Source organism: Lissotriton vulgaris, chromosome 4_1 (genome assembly GCF_964263255.1).
Source record: "Lissotriton vulgaris chromosome 4_1, aLisVul1.2, whole genome shotgun sequence".
Taxonomy (NCBI): domain Eukaryota; kingdom Metazoa; phylum Chordata; class Amphibia; order Caudata; family Salamandridae; genus Lissotriton; species Lissotriton vulgaris.
This window is the reverse complement of record NC_141691.1, coordinates 520,250,243-520,269,528: the sequence shown is the minus strand read 5'-3', so window position 1 is coordinate 520,269,528 and position 19,286 is coordinate 520,250,243. Positions and strand designations below refer to the sequence as shown.

The 19,286-nt window shown below is 52.2% G+C and overlaps 21 non-coding genes across 21 annotated transcripts; 9 read left to right on the top strand and 12 right to left on the bottom strand.

Annotated features, from left to right (window-relative positions):
• Window positions 1-462: 462 nt before the first annotated feature.
• Window positions 463-534, bottom strand: TRNAE-UUC (transfer RNA glutamic acid (anticodon UUC)). The gene has a single exon. It is a non-coding gene; the product is annotated as a tRNA-Glu (tRNA).
• A 243-nt stretch (window positions 535-777) lies between these two features.
• Window positions 778-860, top strand: TRNAL-UAA (transfer RNA leucine (anticodon UAA)). Its single transcript has one exon. It is a non-coding gene; the product is annotated as a tRNA-Leu (tRNA).
• Window positions 861-2,627: 1,767 nt separating this feature from the next.
• Window positions 2,628-2,699, bottom strand: TRNAE-UUC (transfer RNA glutamic acid (anticodon UUC)). The gene has a single exon. It is a non-coding gene; the product is annotated as a tRNA-Glu (tRNA).
• A 243-nt stretch (window positions 2,700-2,942) lies between these two features.
• Window positions 2,943-3,025, top strand: TRNAL-UAA (transfer RNA leucine (anticodon UAA)). Its single transcript has one exon. It is a non-coding gene; the product is annotated as a tRNA-Leu (tRNA).
• Window positions 3,026-4,792: 1,767 nt separating this feature from the next.
• On the bottom strand, window positions 4,793-4,864 carry TRNAE-UUC (transfer RNA glutamic acid (anticodon UUC)). The gene has a single exon. It is a non-coding gene; the product is annotated as a tRNA-Glu (tRNA).
• A 243-nt stretch (window positions 4,865-5,107) lies between these two features.
• TRNAL-UAA (transfer RNA leucine (anticodon UAA)) lies at window positions 5,108-5,190 on the top strand. Its single transcript has one exon. It is a non-coding gene; the product is annotated as a tRNA-Leu (tRNA).
• Window positions 5,191-6,957: 1,767 nt separating this feature from the next.
• On the bottom strand, window positions 6,958-7,029 carry TRNAE-UUC (transfer RNA glutamic acid (anticodon UUC)). The gene has a single exon. It is a non-coding gene; the product is annotated as a tRNA-Glu (tRNA).
• A 243-nt stretch (window positions 7,030-7,272) lies between these two features.
• Window positions 7,273-7,355, top strand: TRNAL-UAA (transfer RNA leucine (anticodon UAA)). The gene has a single exon. It is a non-coding gene; the product is annotated as a tRNA-Leu (tRNA).
• Window positions 7,356-8,449: 1,094 nt separating this feature from the next.
• On the bottom strand, window positions 8,450-8,521 carry TRNAE-CUC (transfer RNA glutamic acid (anticodon CUC)). The gene has a single exon. It is a non-coding gene; the product is annotated as a tRNA-Glu (tRNA).
• Window positions 8,522-9,139: 618 nt separating this feature from the next.
• Window positions 9,140-9,211, bottom strand: TRNAE-UUC (transfer RNA glutamic acid (anticodon UUC)). The gene has a single exon. It is a non-coding gene; the product is annotated as a tRNA-Glu (tRNA).
• Window positions 9,212-9,454: 243 nt separating this feature from the next.
• On the top strand, window positions 9,455-9,537 carry TRNAL-UAA (transfer RNA leucine (anticodon UAA)). The gene has a single exon. It is a non-coding gene; the product is annotated as a tRNA-Leu (tRNA).
• Window positions 9,538-11,304: 1,767 nt separating this feature from the next.
• On the bottom strand, window positions 11,305-11,376 carry TRNAE-UUC (transfer RNA glutamic acid (anticodon UUC)). The gene has a single exon. It is a non-coding gene; the product is annotated as a tRNA-Glu (tRNA).
• A 243-nt stretch (window positions 11,377-11,619) lies between these two features.
• TRNAL-UAA (transfer RNA leucine (anticodon UAA)) lies at window positions 11,620-11,702 on the top strand. The gene has a single exon. It is a non-coding gene; the product is annotated as a tRNA-Leu (tRNA).
• A 1,094-nt stretch (window positions 11,703-12,796) lies between these two features.
• On the bottom strand, window positions 12,797-12,868 carry TRNAE-CUC (transfer RNA glutamic acid (anticodon CUC)). The gene has a single exon. It is a non-coding gene; the product is annotated as a tRNA-Glu (tRNA).
• A 618-nt stretch (window positions 12,869-13,486) lies between these two features.
• On the bottom strand, window positions 13,487-13,558 carry TRNAE-UUC (transfer RNA glutamic acid (anticodon UUC)). Its single transcript has one exon. It is a non-coding gene; the product is annotated as a tRNA-Glu (tRNA).
• Window positions 13,559-13,801: 243 nt separating this feature from the next.
• TRNAL-UAA (transfer RNA leucine (anticodon UAA)) lies at window positions 13,802-13,884 on the top strand. Its single transcript has one exon. It is a non-coding gene; the product is annotated as a tRNA-Leu (tRNA).
• Window positions 13,885-15,651: 1,767 nt separating this feature from the next.
• On the bottom strand, window positions 15,652-15,723 carry TRNAE-UUC (transfer RNA glutamic acid (anticodon UUC)). The gene has a single exon. It is a non-coding gene; the product is annotated as a tRNA-Glu (tRNA).
• A 243-nt stretch (window positions 15,724-15,966) lies between these two features.
• On the top strand, window positions 15,967-16,049 carry TRNAL-UAA (transfer RNA leucine (anticodon UAA)). Its single transcript has one exon. It is a non-coding gene; the product is annotated as a tRNA-Leu (tRNA).
• A 1,094-nt stretch (window positions 16,050-17,143) lies between these two features.
• Window positions 17,144-17,215, bottom strand: TRNAE-CUC (transfer RNA glutamic acid (anticodon CUC)). The gene has a single exon. It is a non-coding gene; the product is annotated as a tRNA-Glu (tRNA).
• A 618-nt stretch (window positions 17,216-17,833) lies between these two features.
• On the bottom strand, window positions 17,834-17,905 carry TRNAE-UUC (transfer RNA glutamic acid (anticodon UUC)). Its single transcript has one exon. It is a non-coding gene; the product is annotated as a tRNA-Glu (tRNA).
• Window positions 17,906-18,148: 243 nt separating this feature from the next.
• On the top strand, window positions 18,149-18,231 carry TRNAL-UAA (transfer RNA leucine (anticodon UAA)). The gene has a single exon. It is a non-coding gene; the product is annotated as a tRNA-Leu (tRNA).
• Window positions 18,232-19,286: the final 1,055 nt, after the last annotated feature.

Here is a 19,286-nt window from a genome sequence, read left to right as displayed (position 1 = left end):
TCCCCCTTGCTACTGAACCGATGAATTCCTGCACAATCAGGATCCCCGGGAAAACCCAAGAGGGACACCTAGTGGCTGCTGATGGCGCACAGACAGCTGGTACACCTTCTCTCACCTATCTCGTTATTCAGCTTGCTGGAAGAATACATTGCGCTTAAGCGATTCAAGAGTGCAAAGGAGAAGAGTGCTCCAAAGTAGATGTATGCATCACAGCAGGGTTTTCCAGCAATTTACCTTTCTGTTGAGCTGGTACTGCACTTCACGCCAACATAGAGCACCTGACTGGGTGGGGGACTGCGTGCGCACAAAGGTGGCTTAGGTCAATGGGGGCAAAGCAACCTGGGGCACAGGAGAACAAGCCCCATTCCTCCGCTTTCATCTATTGGGAGGGGTGCCTTTTTAAAGACCTTCTTTTAAAAAAGATACACAGACAAATTAAGCAATCTATGCTTTAGAGGGATCTTCCCTGACCGGGAATCGAACCGGGGCCACGGCGGTGAAAGCGCCGAATCCTAGCCACTAGACCACCAGGGAGTAGATGCTCTAGTGTGCCTGCCTTGCTCACCCCCTTATTGTGACTAAGCTAACTCCAATATAAAAATTAACGGTAAAGTCCGAGTGGGAGAAAGTTAGGTGTCACACAGTGTGTTTGTTATAAGCAATTACTTTTAACCTCCTGCAAAAGCCTTTTAACTCTGCAATCACCTCTTGCTGGACAGCTGGTGCTACAGCAGCAAGCATAAAAAGGTAGTTGAAGAAAGTAAATCCTTGGGTCTCACCAGGGTGGCCGAGTGGTTAAGGCGTTGGACTTAAGATCCAATGGACGTTTGTCCGCATGGGTTCGAGCCCCATTCCTGGTATGGGTTTTCAGCAGGTTTGTAGGAACGTGCAGATGCTTTTGAAAAGCATTTTCCTCCGCCCTCCTCGGCCTCCCACTGCCCCTCCCCAACGGTCCCCATTCAAGCCTCAGGTGTGGAGTCTGCTGCTACTCTTCTACCAGCATGGATGCTTCCCAGAGCAATGAAGTGCCATCTACACAGAGCCCCTGCCTAGAGAAATACACCTCCTATGTCTTTTTCCACTATAGGGAGCAGGAGAAACTGATTGCTTCCTGGGCAACATGGGTCTGCCACTAGAATTTGCAGATTTCTCCCCTTTTTTTGATTTACGCCTACAGGCTCTCCCTTCCCAGTGGAGCAGGATCTGCTGATGCAGGCCCGGCTGGCCCAAACGTGCAAAGGGTTCTCCACAGGCCTCTGGGAAAGAAATTGAGCAGAGTTTCCTGCCCCGCCTCCTCTCGCCTTCCGAACGGGCTTCCAAACGGGCAATGCCCTGACGGGTCCCCCACAACCTATCCTGCCCATGCCCACACCCCTGTATATGAGGGTGACCCATGTCCCTCACCCTCCATGCTCGAATGGAAGGCCTGTGTGTCCTGAGGGGAGCACCAGACAGGCATCTCTCAGGCCAGGCAGACACCTGCAGAACCTGTTAAGCTCCAAAGCCTGTACATTCCCAAGATGCAACAGGTCACTATGCAAATCAGGCAGCCCTTGCCACACCCTCCCCGCCTCTGGCCTCTGCCGCTTTCCGTACGTGCAGCTCAGCTTTTTCTTACCCAGAGGCAGACTTCCGTTTTAGCAAACAGGTGGGTTGCAGTGGGTCCAGGACGCCATTTGGAGACAAAGCCTGCGGCCCAGTCAAAGGAGGACTACCTGCCACAGGCCATGGGGTCAGAAGCCTACAAAAGGAAGCGCGCCTCGGAATACAGGATCTCACTTGCTCAAGAGCCTTGCCTCCCACCATGGGAAGCAGCTCTAAAGGAACCTTGCGAAAATCATATTTTGAGCGATACTGCGTCATGCTAGGCAAATTGTGAGTCAGAAAAGCAACTTCATTTTGAGAAGCCCTGACCTACGGGAAGGAAAAGCTTTCAAGGTCAGAAGAGGGACTCGAACCCGGGCCGCGGCGGTGAGAGCGCCGAATCCTAACCACTAGACCACCAGGGAGCCCAGAGCCGTGCAGCAAAAGTTCATACACTGCTCTCCGAGTGACAAAGCTCATGGGGGCTGAAAACATATTTTATTCTACAGCAAATATGAATCGGAACTTAATCCTCATGATGCCACCAGACTGCCTGTCACTTCCAGGCACAGGCCATCCTCTCCCCCTTGCTACTGAACCGATGAATTCCTGCACAATCAGGATCCCCGGGAAAACCCAAGAGGGACACCTAGTGGCTGCTGATGGCGCACAGACAGCTGGTACACCTTCTCTCACCTATCTCGTTATTCAGCTTGCTGGAAGAATACATTGCGCTTAAGCCATTCAAGAGTGCAAAGGAGAAGAGTGCTCCAAAGTAGATGTATGCATCACAGCAGGGTTTTCCAGCAATTTACCTTTCTGTTGAGCTGGTACTGCACTTCACGCCAACATAGAGCACCTGACTGGGTGGGGGACTGCGTGCGCACAAAGGTGGCTTAGGTCAATGGGGGCAAAGCAACCTGGGGCACAGGAGAACAAGCCCCATTCCTCCGCTTTCATCTATTGGGAGGGGTGCCTTTTTAAAGACCTTCTTTTAAAAAAGATACACAGACAAATTAAGCAATCTATGCTTTAGAGGGATCTTCCCTGACCGGGAATCGAACCCGGGCCGCGGCGGTGAAAGCGCCGAATCCTAGCCACTAGACCACCAGGGAGTAGATGCTCTAGTGTGCCTGCCTTGCTCACCCCCTTATTGTGACTAAGCTAACTCCAATATAAAAATTAACGGTAAAGTCCGAGTGGGAGAAAGTTAGGTGTCACACAGTGTGTTTGTTATAAGCAATTACTTTTAACCTCCTGCAAAAGCCTTTTAACTCTGCAATCACCTCTTGCTGGACAGCTGGTGCTACAGCAGCAAGCATAAAAAGGGAGTTGAAGAAAGTAAATCCTTGGGTCTCACCAGGGTGGCCGAGTGGTTAAGGCGTTGGACTTAAGATCCAATGGACGTTTGTCCGCATGGGCTCGAGCCCCATTCCTGGTATGGGTTTTCAGCAGGTTTGTAGGAACGTGCAGATGCTTTTGAAAAGCATTTTCCTCCGCCCTCCTCGGCCTCCCACTGCCCCTCCCCAACGGTCCCCATTCAAGCCTCAGGTGTGGAGTCTGCTGCTACTCTTCTACCAGCATGGATGCTTCCCAGAGCAATGAAGTGCCATCTACACAGAGCCCCTGCCTAGAGAAATACACCTCCTATGTCTTTTTCCACTATAGGGAGCAGGAGAAACTGATTGCTTCCTGGGCAACATGGGTCTGCCACTAGAATTTGCAGATTTCTCCCCTTTTTTTGATTTACGCCTACAGGCTCTCCCTTCCCAGTGGAGCAGGATCTGCTGATGCAGGCCCGGCTGGCCCAAACGTGCAAAGGGTTCTCCACAGGCCTCTGGGAAAGAAATTGAGCAGAGTTTCCTGCCCCGCCTCCTCTCGCCTTCCGAACGGGCTTCCAAACGGGCAATGCCCTGACGGGTCCCCCACAACCTATCCTGCCCATGCCCACACCCCTGTATATGAGGGTGACCCATGTCCCTCACCCTCCATGCTCGAATGGAAGGCCTGTGTGTCCTGAGGGGAGCACCAGACAGGCATCTCTCAGGCCAGGCAGACACCTGCAGAACCTGTTAAGCTCCAAAGCCTGTACATTCCCAAGATGCAACAGGTCACTATGCAAATCAGGCAGCCCTTGCCACACCCTCCCCGCCTCTGGCCTCTGCCGCTTTCCGTACGTGCAGCTCATCTTTTTCTTACCCAGAGGCAGACTTCCGTTTTAGCAAACAGGTGGGTTGCAGTGGGTCCAGGACGCCATTTGGAGACAAAGCCTGCGGCCCAGTCAAAGGAGGACTACCTGCCACAGGCCATGGGGTCAGAAGCCTACAAAAGGAAGCGCGCCTCGGAATACAGGATCTCACTTGCTCAAGAGCCTTGCCTCCCACCATGGGAAGCAGCTCTAAAGGAACCTTGCGAAAAGCATATTTTGAGCGATACTGCGTCATGCTAGGCAAATTGTGAGTCAGAAAAGCAACGTCATTTTGAGAAGCCCTGACCTACGGGAAGGAAAAGCTTTCAAGGTCAGAAGAGGGACTCGAACCCGGGCCGCGGCGGTGAGAGCGCCGAATCCTAACCACTAGACCACCAGGGAGCCCAGAGCCGTGCAGCAAAAGTTCATACACTGCTCTCCGAGTGACAAAACTCATGGGGGCTGAAAACATATTTTATTCTACAGCAAATATGAATCGGAACTTAATCCTAATGATGCCACCAGACTGCCTGTCACTTCCAGGCACAGGCCATCCTCTCCCCCTTGCTACTGAACCGATGAATTCCTGCACAATCAGGATCCCCGGGAAAACCCAAGAGGGACACCTAGTGGCTGCTGATGGCGCACAGACAGCTGGTACACCTTCTCTCACCTATCTCGTTATTCAGCTTGCTGGAAGAATACATTGCGCTTAAGCGATTCAAGAGTGCAAAGGAGAAGAGTGCTCCAAAGTAGATGTATGCATCACAGCAGGGTTTTCCAGCAATTTACCTTTCTGTTGAGCTGGTACTGCACTTCACGCCAACATAGAGCACCTGACTGGGTGGGGGACTGCGTGCGCACAAAGGTGGCTTAGGTCAATGGGGGCAAAGCAACCTGGGGCACAGGAGAACAAGCCCCATTCCTCCGCTTTCATCTATTGGGAGGGGTGCCTTTTTAAAGACCTTCTTTTAAAAAAGATACACAGACAAATTAAGCAATCTATGCTTTAGAGGGATCTTCCCTGACCGGGAATCGAACCGGGGCCACGGCGGTGAAAGCGCCGAATCCTAGCCACTAGACCACCAGGGAGTAGATGCTCTAGTGTGCCTGCCTTGCTCACCCCCTTATTGTGACTAAGCTAACTCCAATATAAAAATTAACGGTAAAGTCCGAGTGGGAGAAAGTTAGGTGTCACACAGTGTGTTTGTTATAAGCAATTACTTTTAACCTCCTGCAAAAGCCTTTTAACTCTGCAATCACCTCTTGCTGGACAGCTGGTGCTACAGCAGCAAGCATAAAAAGGTAGTTGAAGAAAGTAAATCCTTGGGTCTCACCAGGGTGGCCGAGTGGTTAAGGCGTTGGACTTAAGATCCAATGGACGTTTGTCCGCATGGGTTCGAGCCCCATTCCTGGTATGGGTTTTCAGCAGGTTTGTAGGAACGTGCAGATGCTTTTGAAAAGCATTTTCCTCCGCCCTCCTCGGCCTCCCACTGCCCCTCCCCAACGGTCCCCATTCAAGCCTCAGGTGTGGAGTCTGCTGCTACTCTTCTACCAGCATGGATGCTTCCCAGAGCAATGAAGTGCCATCTACACAGAGCCCCTGCCTAGAGAAATACACCTCCTATGTCTTTTTCCACTATAGGGAGCAGGAGAAACTGATTGCTTCCTGGGCAACATGGGTCTGCCACTAGAATTTGCAGATTTCTCCCCTTTTTTTGATTTACGCCTACAGGCTCTCCCTTCCCAGTGGAGCAGGATCTGCTGATGCAGGCCCGGCTGGCCCAAACGTGCAAAGGGTTCTCCACAGGCCTCTGGGAAAGAAATTGAGCAGAGTTTCCTGCCCCGCCTCCTCTCGCCTTCCGAACGGGCTTCCAAACGGGCAATGCCCTGACGGGTCCCCCACAACCTATCCTGCCCATGCCCACACCCCTGTATATGAGGGTGACCCATGTCCCTCACCCTCCATGCTCGAATGGAAGGCCTGTGTGTCCTGAGGGGAGCACCAGACAGGCATCTCTCAGGCCAGGCAGACACCTGCAGAACCTGTTAAGCTCCAAAGCCTGTACATTCCCAAGATGCAACAGGTCACTATGCAAATCAGGCAGCCCTTGCCACACCCTCCCCGCCTCTGGCCTCTGCCGCTTTCCGTACGTGCAGCTCAGCTTTTTCTTACCCAGAGGCAGACTTCCGTTTTAGCAAACAGGTGGGTTGCAGTGGGTCCAGGACGCCATTTGGAGACAAAGCCTGCGGCCCAGTCAAAGGAGGACTACCTGCCACAGGCCATGGGGTCAGAAGCCTACAAAAGGAAGCGCGCCTCGGAATACAGGATCTCACTTGCTCAAGAGCCTTGCCTCCCACCATGGGAAGCAGCTCTAAAGGAACCTTGCGAAAATCATATTTTGAGCGATACTGCGTCATGCTAGGCAAATTGTGAGTCAGAAAAGCAACGTCATTTTGAGAAGCCCTGACCTACGGGAAGGAAAAGCTTTCAAGGTCAGAAGAGGGACTCGAACCCGGGCCGCGGCGGTGAGAGCGCCGAATCCTAACCACTAGACCACCAGGGAGCCCAGAGCCGTGCAGCAAAAGTTCATACACTGCTCTCCGAGTGACAAAACTCATGGGGGCTGAAAACATATTTTATTCTACAGCAAATATGAATCGGAACTTAATCCTAATGATGCCACCAGACTGCCTGTCACTTCCAGGCACAGGCCATCCTCTCCCCCTTGCTACTGAACCGATGAATTCCTGCACAATCAGGATCCCCGGGAAAACCCAAGAGGGACACCTAGTGGCTGCTGATGGCGCACAGACAGCTGGTACACCTTCTCTCACCTATCTCGTTATTCAGCTTGCTGGAAGAATACATTGCGCTTAAGCGATTCAAGAGTGCAAAGGAGAAGAGTGCTCCAAAGTAGATGTATGCATCACAGCAGGGTTTTCCAGCAATTTACCTTTCTGTTGAGCTGGTACTGCACTTCACGCCAACATAGAGCACCTGACTGGGTGGGGGACTGCGTGCGCACAAAGGTGGCTTAGGTCAATGGGGGCAAAGCAACCTGGGGCACAGGAGAACAAGCCCCATTCCTCCGCTTTCATCTATTGGGAGGGGTGCCTTTTTAAAGACCTTCTTTTAAAAAAGATACACAGACAAATTAAGCAATCTATGCTTTAGAGGGATCTTCCCTGACCGGGAATCGAACCGGGGCCACGGCGGTGAAAGCGCCGAATCCTAGCCACTAGACCACCAGGGAGTAGATGCTCTAGTGTGCCTGCCTTGCTCACCCCCTTATTGTGACTAAGCTAACTCCAATATAAAAATTAACGGTAAAGTCCGAGTGGGAGAAAGTTAGGTGTCACACAGTGTGTTTGTTATAAGCAATTACTTTTAACCTCCTGCAAAAGCCTTTTAACTCTGCAATCACCTCTTGCTGGACAGCTGGTGCTACAGCAGCAAGCATAAAAAGGTAGTTGAAGAAAGTAAATCCTTGGGTCTCACCAGGGTGGCCGAGTGGTTAAGGCGTTGGACTTAAGATCCAATGGACGTTTGTCCGCATGGGTTCGAGCCCCATTCCTGGTATGGGTTTTCAGCAGGTTTGTAGGAACGTGCAGATGCTTTTGAAAAGCATTTTCCTCCGCCCTCCTCGGCCTCCCACTGCCCCTCCCCAACGGTCCCCATTCAAGCCTCAGGTGTGGAGTCTGCTGCTACTCTTCTACCAGCATGGATGCTTCCCAGAGCAATGAAGTGCCATCTACACAGAGCCCCTGCCTAGAGAAATACACCTCCTATGTCTTTTTCCACTATAGGGAGCAGGAGAAACTGATTGCTTCCTGGGCAACATGGGTCTGCCACTAGAATTTGCAGATTTCTCCCCTTTTTTTGATTTACGCCTACAGGCTCTCCCTTCCCAGTGGAGCAGGATCTGCTGATGCAGGCCCGGCTGGCCCAAACGTGCAAAGGGTTCTCCACAGGCCTCTGGGAAAGAAATTGAGCAGAGTTTCCTGCCCCGCCTCCTCTCGCCTTCCGAACGGGCTTCCAAACGGGCAATGCCCTGACGGGTCCCCCACAACCTATCCTGCCCATGCCCACACCCCTGTATATGAGGGTGACCCATGTCCCTCACCCTCCATGCTCGAATGGAAGGCCTGTGTGTCCTGAGGGGAGCACCAGACAGGCATCTCTCAGGCCAGGCAGACACCTGCAGTACCTGTTAAGCTCCAAAGCCTGTACATTCCCAAGATGCAACAGGTCACTATGCAAATCAGGCAGCCCTTGCCACACCCTCCCCGCCTCTGGCCTCTGCCGCTTTCCGTACGTGCAGCTCAGCTTTTTCTTACCCAGAGGCAGACTTCCGTTTTAGCAAACAGGTGGGTTGCAGTGGGTCCAGGACGCCATTTGGAGACAAAGCCTGCGGCCCAGTCAAAGGAGGACTACCTGCCACAGGCCATGGGGTCAGAAGCCTACAAAAGGAAGCGCGCCTCGGAATACAGGATCTCACTTGCTCAAGAGCCTTGCCTCCCACCATGGGAAGCAGCTCTAAAGGAACCTTGCGAAAATCATATTTTGAGCGATACTGCGTCATGCTAGGCAAATTGTGAGTCAGAAAAGCAACTTCATTTTGAGAAGCCCTGACCTACGGGAAGGAAAAGCTTTCAAGGTCAGAAGAGGGACTTTTCCCTGACCGGGAATCGAACCCGGGCCGCGGCGGTGAGAGCGCCGAATCCTAACCACTAGACCACCAGGGAGCCCAGAGCCGTGCAGCAAAAGTTCATACACTGCTCTCCGAGTGACAAAGCTCATGGGGGCTGAAAACATATTTTATTCTACAGCAAATATGAATCGGAACTTAATCCTCATGATGCCACCAGACTGCCTGTCACTTCCAGGCACAGGCCATCCTCTCCCCCTTGCTACTGAACCGATGAATTCCTGCACAATCAGGATCCCCGGGAAAACCCAAGAGGGACACCTAGTGGCTGCTGATGGCGCACAGACAGCTGGTACACCTTCTCTCACCTATCTCGTTATTCAGCTTGCTGGAAGAATACATTGCGCTTAAGCGATTCAAGAGTGCAAAGGAGAAGAGTGCTCCAAAGTAGATGTATGCATCACAGCAGGGTTTTCCAGCAATTTACCTTTCTGTTGAGCTGGTACTGCACTTCACGCCAACATAGAGCACCTGACTGGGTGGGGGACTGCGTGCGCACAAAGGTGGCTTAGGTCAATGGGGGCAAAGCAACCTGGGGCACAGGAGAACAAGCCCAATTCCTCCGCTTTCATCTATTGGGAGGGGTGCCTTTTTAAAGACCTTCTTTTAAAAAAGATACACAGACAAATTAAGCAATCTATGCTTTAGAGGGATCTTCCCTGACCGGGAATCGAACCCAGGCCGCGGCGGTGAAAGCGCCGAATCCTAGCCACTAGACCACCAGGGAGTAGATGCTCTAGTGTAACTGCCTTGCTCACCCCCTTATTGTGACTAAGCTAACTCCAATATAAAAATTAACGGTAAGGTCCGAGTGGGAGAAAGTTAGGTGTCACACAGTGTGTTTGTTATAAGCAATTACTTTTAACCTCCTGCAAAAGCCTTTTAACTCTGCAATCACCTCTTGCTGGACAGCTGGTGCTACAGTAGCAAGCATAAAAAGGGAGTTGAAGAAAGTAAATCCTTGGGTCTCACCAGGGTGGCCGAGTGGTTAAGGCGTTGGACTTAAGATCCAATGGACGTTTGTCCGCATGGGTTCGAGCCCCATTCCTGGTATGGGTTTTCAGCAGGTTTGTAGGAACGTGCGGATGCTTTTGAAAAGCATTTTCCTCCGCCCTCCTCGGCCTCCCACTGCCCCTCCCCAACGGTCCCCATTCAAGCCTCAGGTGTGGAGTCTGCTGCTACTCTTCTACCAGCATGGATGCTTCCCAGAGCAATGAAGTGCCATCTACACAGAGCCCCTGCCTAGAGAAATACACCTCCTATGTCTTTTTCCACTATAGGGAGCAGGAGAAACTGATTGCTTCCTGGGCAACATGGGTCTGCCACTAGAATTTGCAGATTTCTCCCCTTTTTTTGATTTACGCCTACAGGCTCTCCCTTCCCAGTGGAGCAGGATCTGCTGATGCAGGCCCGGCTGGCCCAAACGTGCAAAGGGTTCTCCACAGGCCTCTGGGAAAGAAATTGAGCAGAGTTTCCTGCCCCGCCTCCTCTCGCCTTCCGAACGGGCTTCCAAACGGGCAATGCCCTGACGGGTCCCCCACAACCTATCCTGCCCATGCCCACACCCCTGTATATGAGGGTGACCCATGTCCCTCACCCTCCATGCTCGAATGGAAGGCCTGTGTGTCCTGAGGGGAGCACCAGACAGGCATCTCTCAGGCCAGGCAGACACCTGCAGAACCTGTTAAGCTCCAAAGCCTGTACATTCCCAAGATGCAACAGGTCACTATGCAAATCAGGCAGCCCTTGCCACACCCTCCCCGCCTCTGGCCTCTGCCGCTTTCCGTACGTGCAGCTCAGCTTTTTCTTACCCAGAGGCAGACTTCCGTTTTAGCAAACAGGTGGGTTGCAGTGGGTCCAGGACGCCATTTGGAGACAAAGCCTGCGGCCCAGTCAAAGGAGGACTACCTGCCACAGGCCATGGGGTCAGAAGCCTACAAAAGGAAGCGCGCCTCGGAATACAGGATCTCACTTGCTCAAGAGCCTTGCCTCCCACCATGGGAAGCAGCTCTAAAGGAACCTTGCGAAAATCATATTTTGAGCGATACTGCGTCATGCTAGGCAAATTGTGAGTCAGAAAAGCAACGTCATTTTGAGAAGCCCTGACCTACGGGAAGGAAAAGCTTTCAAGGTCAGAAGAGGGACTCGAACCCGGGCCGCGGCGGTGAGAGCGCCGAATCCTAACCACTAGACCACCAGGGAGCCCAGAGCCGTGCAGCAAAAGTTCATACACTGCTCTCCGAGTGACAAAACTCATGGGGGCTGAAAACATATTTTATTCTACAGCAAATATGAATCGGAACTTAATCCTAATGATGCCACCAGACTGCCTGTCACTTCCAGGCACAGGCCATCCTCTCCCCCTTGCTACTGAACCGATGAATTCCTGCACAATCAGGATCCCCGGGAAAACCCAAGAGGGACACCTAGTGGCTGCTGATGGCGCACAGACAGCTGGTACACCTTCTCTCACCTATCTCGTTATTCAGCTTGCTGGAAGAATACATTGCGCTTAAGCGATTCAAGAGTGCAAAGGAGAAGAGTGCTCCAAAGTAGATGTATGCATCACAGCAGGGTTTTCCAGCAATTTACCTTTCTGTTGAGCTGGTACTGCACTTCACGCCAACATAGAGCACCTGACTGGGTGGGGGACTGCGTGCGCACAAAGGTGGCTTAGGTCAATGGGGGCAAAGCAACCTGGGGCACAGGAGAACAAGCCCCATTCCTCCGCTTTCATCTATTGGGAGGGGTGCCTTTTTAAAGACCTTCTTTTAAAAAAGATACACAGACAAATTAAGCAATCTATGCTTTAGAGGGATCTTCCCTGACCGGGAATCGAACCGGGGCCACGGCGGTGAAAGCGCCGAATCCTAGCCACTAGACCACCAGGGAGTAGATGCTCTAGTGTGCCTGCCTTGCTCACCCCCTTATTGTGACTAAGCTAACTCCAATATAAAAATTAACGGTAAAGTCCGAGTGGGAGAAAGTTAGGTGTCACACAGTGTGTTTGTTATAAGCAATTACTTTTAACCTCCTGCAAAAGCCTTTTAACTCTGCAATCACCTCTTGCTGGACAGCTGGTGCTACAGCAGCAAGCATAAAAAGGTAGTTGAAGAAAGTAAATCCTTGGGTCTCACCAGGGTGGCCGAGTGGTTAAGGCGTTGGACTTAAGATCCAATGGACGTTTGTCCGCATGGGTTCGAGCCCCATTCCTGGTATGGGTTTTCAGCAGGTTTGTAGGAACGTGCAGATGCTTTTGAAAAGCATTTTCCTCCGCCCTCCTCGGCCTCCCACTGCCCCTCCCCAACGGTCCCCATTCAAGCCTCAGGTGTGGAGTCTGCTGCTACTCTTCTACCAGCATGGATGCTTCCCAGAGCAATGAAGTGCCATCTACACAGAGCCCCTGCCTAGAGAAATACACCTCCTATGTCTTTTTCCACTATAGGGAGCAGGAGAAACTGATTGCTTCCTGGGCAACATGGGTCTGCCACTAGAATTTGCAGATTTCTCCCCTTTTTTTGATTTACGCCTACAGGCTCTCCCTTCCCAGTGGAGCAGGATCTGCTGATGCAGGCCCGGCTGGCCCAAACGTGCAAAGGGTTCTCCACAGGCCTCTGGGAAAGAAATTGAGCAGAGTTTCCTGCCCCGCCTCCTCTCGCCTTCCGAACGGGCTTCCAAACGGGCAATGCCCTGACGGGTCCCCCACAACCTATCCTGCCCATGCCCACACCCCTGTATATGAGGGTGACCCATGTCCCTCACCCTCCATGCTCGAATGGAAGGCCTGTGTGTCCTGAGGGGAGCACCAGACAGGCATCTCTCAGGCCAGGCAGACACCTGCAGTACCTGTTAAGCTCCAAAGCCTGTACATTCCCAAGATGCAACAGGTCACTATGCAAATCAGGCAGCCCTTGCCACACCCTCCCCGCCTCTGGCCTCTGCCGCTTTCCGTACGTGCAGCTCAGCTTTTTCTTACCCAGAGGCAGACTTCCGTTTTAGCAAACAGGTGGGTTGCAGTGGGTCCAGGACGCCATTTGGAGACAAAGCCTGCGGCCCAGTCAAAGGAGGACTACCTGCCACAGGCCATGGGGTCAGAAGCCTACAAAAGGAAGCGCGCCTCGGAATACAGGATCTCACTTGCTCAAGAGCCTTGCCTCCCACCATGGGAAGCAGCTCTAAAGGAACCTTGCGAAAATCATATTTTGAGCGATACTGCGTCATGCTAGGCAAATTGTGAGTCAGAAAAGCAACTTCATTTTGAGAAGCCCTGACCTACGGGAAGGAAAAGCTTTCAAGGTCAGAAGAGGGACTTTTCCCTGACCGGGAATCGAACCCGGGCCGCGGCGGTGAGAGCGCCGAATCCTAACCACTAGACCACCAGGGAGCCCAGAGCCGTGCAGCAAAAGTTCATACACTGCTCTCCGAGTGACAAAGCTCATGGGGGCTGAAAACATATTTTATTCTACAGCAAATATGAATCGGAACTTAATCCTCATGATGCCACCAGACTGCCTGTCACTTCCAGGCACAGGCCATCCTCTCCCCCTTGCTACTGAACCGATGAATTCCTGCACAATCAGGATCCCCGGGAAAACCCAAGAGGGACACCTAGTGGCTGCTGATGGCGCACAGACAGCTGGTACACCTTCTCTCACCTATCTCGTTATTCAGCTTGCTGGAAGAATACATTGCGCTTAAGCGATTCAAGAGTGCAAAGGAGAAGAGTGCTCCAAAGTAGATGTATGCATCACAGCAGGGTTTTCCAGCAATTTACCTTTCTGTTGAGCTGGTACTGCACTTCACGCCAACATAGAGCACCTGACTGGGTGGGGGACTGCGTGCGCACAAAGGTGGCTTAGGTCAATGGGGGCAAAGCAACCTGGGGCACAGGAGAACAAGCCCAATTCCTCCGCTTTCATCTATTGGGAGGGGTGCCTTTTTAAAGACCTTCTTTTAAAAAAGATACACAGACAAATTAAGCAATCTATGCTTTAGAGGGATCTTCCCTGACCGGGAATCGAACCCAGGCCGCGGCGGTGAAAGCGCCGAATCCTAGCCACTAGACCACCAGGGAGTAGATGCTCTAGTGTAACTGCCTTGCTCACCCCCTTATTGTGACTAAGCTAACTCCAATATAAAAATTAACGGTAAGGTCCGAGTGGGAGAAAGTTAGGTGTCACACAGTGTGTTTGTTATAAGCAATTACTTTTAACCTCCTGCAAAAGCCTTTTAACTCTGCAATCACCTCTTGCTGGACAGCTGGTGCTACAGTAGCAAGCATAAAAAGGGAGTTGAAGAAAGTAAATCCTTGGGTCTCACCAGGGTGGCCGAGTGGTTAAGGCGTTGGACTTAAGATCCAATGGACGTTTGTCCGCATGGGTTCGAGCCCCATTCCTGGTATGGGTTTTCAGCAGGTTTGTAGGAACGTGCGGATGCTTTTGAAAAGCATTTTCCTCCGCCCTCCTCGGCCTCCCACTGCCCCTCCCCAACGGTCCCCATTCAAGCCTCAGGTGTGGAGTCTGCTGCTACTCTTCTACCAGCATGGATGCTTCCCAGAGCAATGAAGTGCCATCTACACAGAGCCCCTGCCTAGAGAAATACACCTCCTATGTCTTTTTCCACTATAGGGAGCAGGAGAAACTGATTGCTTCCTGGGCAACATGGGTCTGCCACTAGAATTTGCAGATTTCTCCCCTTTTTTTGATTTACGCCTACAGGCTCTCCCTTCCCAGTGGAGCAGGATCTGCTGATGCAGGCCCGGCTGGCCCAAACGTGCAAAGGGTTCTCCACAGGCCTCTGGGAAAGAAATTGAGCAGAGTTTCCTGCCCCGCCTCCTCTCGCCTTCCGAACGGGCTTCCAAACGGGCAATGCCCTGACGGGTCCCCCACAACCTATCCTGCCCATGCCCACACCCCTGTATATGAGGGTGACCCATGTCCCTCACCCTCCATGCTCGAATGGAAGGCCTGTGTGTCCTGAGGGGAGCACCAGACAGGCATCTCTCAGGCCAGGCAGACACCTGCAGAACCTGTTAAGCTCCAAAGCCTGTACATTCCCAAGATGCAACAGGTCACTATGCAAATCAGGCAGCCCTTGCCACACCCTCCCCGCCTCTGGCCTCTGCCGCTTTCCGTACGTGCAGCTCAGCTTTTTCTTACCCAGAGGCAGACTTCCGTTTTAGCAAACAGGTGGGTTGCAGTGGGTCCAGGACGCCATTTGGAGACAAAGCCTGCGGCCCAGTCAAAGGAGGACTACCTGCCACAGGCCATGGGGTCAGAAGCCTACAAAAGGAAGCGCGCCTCGGAATACAGGATCTCACTTGCTCAAGAGCCTTGCCTCCCACCATGGGAAGCAGCTCTAAAGGAACCTTGCGAAAATCATATTTTGAGCGATACTGCGTCATGCTAGGCAAATTGTGAGTCAGAAAAGCAACGTCATTTTGAGAAGCCCTGACCTACGGGAAGGAAAAGCTTTCAAGGTCAGAAGAGGGACTCGAACCCGGGCCGCGGCGGTGAGAGCGCCGAATCCTAACCACTAGACCACCAGGGAGCCCAGAGCCGTGCAGCAAAAGTTCATACACTGCTCTCCGAGTGACAAAACTCATGGGGGCTGAAAACATATTTTATTCTACAGCAAATATGAATCGGAACTTAATCCTAATGATGCCACCAGACTGCCTGTCACTTCCAGGCACAGGCCATCCTCTCCCCCTTGCTACTGAACCGATGAATTCCTGCACAATCAGGATCCCCGGGAAAACCCAAGAGGGACACCTAGTGGCTGCTGATGGCGCACAGACAGCTGGTACACCTTCTCTCACCTATCTCGTTATTCAGCTTGCTGGAAGAATACATTGCGCTTAAGCGATTCAAGAGTGCAAAGGAGAAGAGTGCTCCAAAGTAGATGTATGCATCACAGCAGGGTTTTCCAGCAATTTACCTTTCTGTTGAGCTGGTACTGCACTTCACGCCAACATAGAGCACCTGACTGGGTGGGGGACTGCGTGCGCACAAAGGTGGCTTAGGTCAATGGGGGCAAAGCAACCTGGGGCACAGGAGAACAAGCCCCATTCCTCCGCTTTCATCTATTGGGAGGGGTGCCTTTTTAAAGACCTTCTTTTAAAAAAGATACACAGACAAATTAAGCAATCTATGCTTTAGAGGGATCTTCCCTGACCGGGAATCGAACCGGGGCCACGGCGGTGAAAGCGCCGAATCCTAGCCACTAGACCACCAGGGAGTAGATGCTCTAGTGTGCCTGCCTTGCTCACCCCCTTATTGTGACTAAGCTAACTCCAATATAAAAATTAACGGTAAAGTCCGAGTGGGAGAAAGTTAGGTGTCACACAGTGTGTTTGTTATAAGCAATTACTTTTAACCTCCTGCAAAAGCCTTTTAACTCTGCAATCACCTCTTGCTGGACAGCTGGTGCTACAGCAGCAAGCATAAAAAGGTAGTTGAAGAAAGTAAATCCTTGGGTCTCACCAGGGTGGCCGAGTGGTTAAGGCGTTGGACTTAAGATCCAATGGACGTTTGTCCGCATGGGTTCGAGCCCCATTCCTGGTATGGGTTTTCAGCAGGTTTGTAGGAACGTGCAGATGCTTTTGAAAAGCATTTTCCTCCGCCCTCCTCGGCCTCCCACTGCCCCTCCCCAACGGTCCCCATTCAAGCCTCAGGTGTGGAGTCTGCTGCTACTCTTCTACCAGCATGGATGCTTCCCAGAGCAATGAAGTGCCATCTACACAGAGCCCCTGCCTAGAGAAATACACCTCCTATGTCTTTTTCCACTATAGGGAGCAGGAGAAACTGATTGCTTCCTGGGCAACATGGGTCTGCCACTAGAATTTGCAGATTTCTCCCCTTTTTTTGATTTACGCCTACAGGCTCTCCCTTCCCAGTGGAGCAGGATCTGCTGATGCAGGCCCGGCTGGCCCAAACGTGCAAAGGGTTCTCCACAGGCCTCTGGGAAAGAAATTGAGCAGAGTTTCCTGCCCCGCCTCCTCTCGCCTTCCGAACGGGCTTCCAAACGGGCAATGCCCTGACGGGTCCCCCACAACCTATCCTGCCCATGCCCACACCCCTGTATATGAGGGTGACCCATGTCCCTCACCCTCCATGCTCGAATGGAAGGCCTGTGTGTCCTGAGGGGAGCACCAGACAGGCATCTCTCAGGCCAGGCAGACACCTGCAGTACCTGTTAAGCTCCAAAGCCTGTACATTCCCAAGATGCAACAGGTCACTATGCAAATCAGGCAGCCCTTGCCACACCCTCCCCGCCTCTGGCCTCTGCCGCTTTCCGTACGTGCAGCTCAGCTTTTTCTTACCCAGAGGCAGACTTCCGTTTTAGCAAACAGGTGGGTTGCAGTGGGTCCAGGACGCCATTTGGAGACAAAGCCTGCGGCCCAGTCAAAGGAGGACTACCTGCCACAGGCCATGGGGTCAGAAGCCTACAAAAGGAAGCGCGCCTCGGAATACAGGATCTCACTTGCTCAAGAGCCTTGCCTCCCACCATGGGAAGCAGCTCTAAAGGAACCTTGCGAAAATCATATTTTGAGCGATACTGCGTCATGCTAGGCAAATTGTGAGTCAGAAAAGCAACTTCATTTTGAGAAGCCCTGACCTACGGGAAGGAAAAGCTTTCAAGGTCAGAAGAGGGACTTTTCCCTGACCGGGAATCGAACCCGGGCCGCGGCGGTGAGAGCGCCGAATCCTAACCACTAGACCACCAGGGAGCCCAGAGCCGTGCAGCAAAAGTTCATACACTGCTCTCCGAGTGACAAAGCTCATGGGGGCTGAAAACATATTTTATTCTACAGCAAATATGAATCGGAACTTAATCCTCATGATGCCACCAGACTGCCTGTCACTTCCAGGCACAGGCCATCCTCTCCCCCTTGCTACTGAACCGATGAATTCCTGCACAATCAGGATCCCCGGGAAAACCCAAGAGGGACACCTAGTGGCTGCTGATGGCGCACAGACAGCTGGTACACCTTCTCTCACCTATCTCGTTATTCAGCTTGCTGGAAGAATACATTGCGCTTAAGCGATTCAAGAGTGCAAAGGAGAAGAGTGCTCCAAAGTAGATGTATGCATCACAGCAGGGTTTTCCAGCAATTTACCTTTCTGTTGAGCTGGTACTGCACTTCACGCCAACATAGAGCACCTGACTGGGTGGGGGACTGCGTGCGCACAAAGGTGGCTTAGGTCAATGGGGGCAAAGCAACCTGGGGCACAGGAGAACAAGCCCAATTCCTCCGCTTTCATCTATTGGGAGGGGTGCCTTTTTAAAGACCTTCTTTTAAAAAAGATACACAGACAAATTAAGCAATCTATGCTTTAGAGGGATCTTCCCTGACCGGGAATCGAACCCAGGCCGCGGCGGTGAAAGCGCCGAATCCTAGCCACTAGACCACCAGGGAGTAGATGCTCTAGTGTAACTGCCTTGCTCACCCCCTTATTGTGACTAAGCTAACTCCAATATAAAAATTAACGGTAAGGTCCGAGTGGGAGAAAGTTAGGTGTCACACAGTGTGTTTGTTATAAGCAATTACTTTTAACCTCCTGCAAAAGCCTTTTAACTCTGCAATCACCTCTTGCTGGACAGCTGGTGCTACAGTAGCAAGCATAAAAAGGGAGTTGAAGAAAGTAAATCCTTGGGTCTCACCAGGGTGGCCGAGTGGTTAAGGCGTTGGACTTAAGATCCAATGGACGTTTGTCCGCATGGGTTCGAGCCCCATTCCTGGTATGGGTTTTCAGCAGGTTTGTAGGAACGTGCGGATGCTTTTGAAAAGCATTTTCCTCCGCCCTCCTCGGCCTCCCACTGCCCCTCCCCAACGGTCCCCATTCAAGCCTCAGGTGTGGAGTCTGCTGCTACTCTTCTACCAGCATGGATGCTTCCCAGAGCAATGAAGTGCCATCTACACAGAGCCCCTGCCTAGAGAAATACACCTCCTATGTCTTTTTCCACTATAGGGAGCAGGAGAAACTGATTGCTTCCTGGGCAACATGGGTCTGCCACTAGAATTTGCAGATTTCTCCCCTTTTTTTGATTTACGCCTACAGGCTCTCCCTTCCCAGTGGAGCAGGATCTGCTGATGCAGGCCCGGCTGGCCCAAACGTGCAAAGGGTTCTCCACAGGCCTCTGGGAAAGAAATTGAGCAGAGTTTCCTGCCCCGCCTCCTCTCGCCTTCCGAACGGGCTTCCAAACGGGCAATGCCCTGACGGGTCCCCCACAACCTATCCTGCCCATGCCCACACCCCTGTATATGAGGGTGACCCATGTCCCTCACCCTCCATGCTCGAATGGAAGGCCTGTGTGTCCTGAGGGGAGCACCAGACAGGCATCTCTCAGGCCAGGCAGACACCTGCAGAACCTGTTAAGCTCCAAAGCCTGTACATTCCCAAGATGCAACAGGTCACTATGCAAATCAGGCAGCCCTTGCCACACCCTCCCCGCCTCTGGCCTCTGCCGCTTTCCGTACGTGCAGCTCAGCTTTTTCTTACCCAGAGGCAGACTTCCGTTTTAGCAAACAGGTGGGTTGCAGTGGGTCCAGGACGCCATTTGGAGACAAAGCCTGCGGCCCAGTCAAAGGAGGACTACCTGCCACAGGCCATGGGGTCAGAAGCCTACAAAAGGAAGCGCGCCTCGGAATACAGGATCTCACTTGCTCAAGAGCCTTGCCTCCCACCATGGGAAGCAGCTCTAAAGGAACCTTGCGAAAAGCATATTTTGAGCGATACTGCGTCATGCTAGGCAAATTGTGAGTCAGAAAAGCAACGTCATTTTGAGAAGCCCTGACC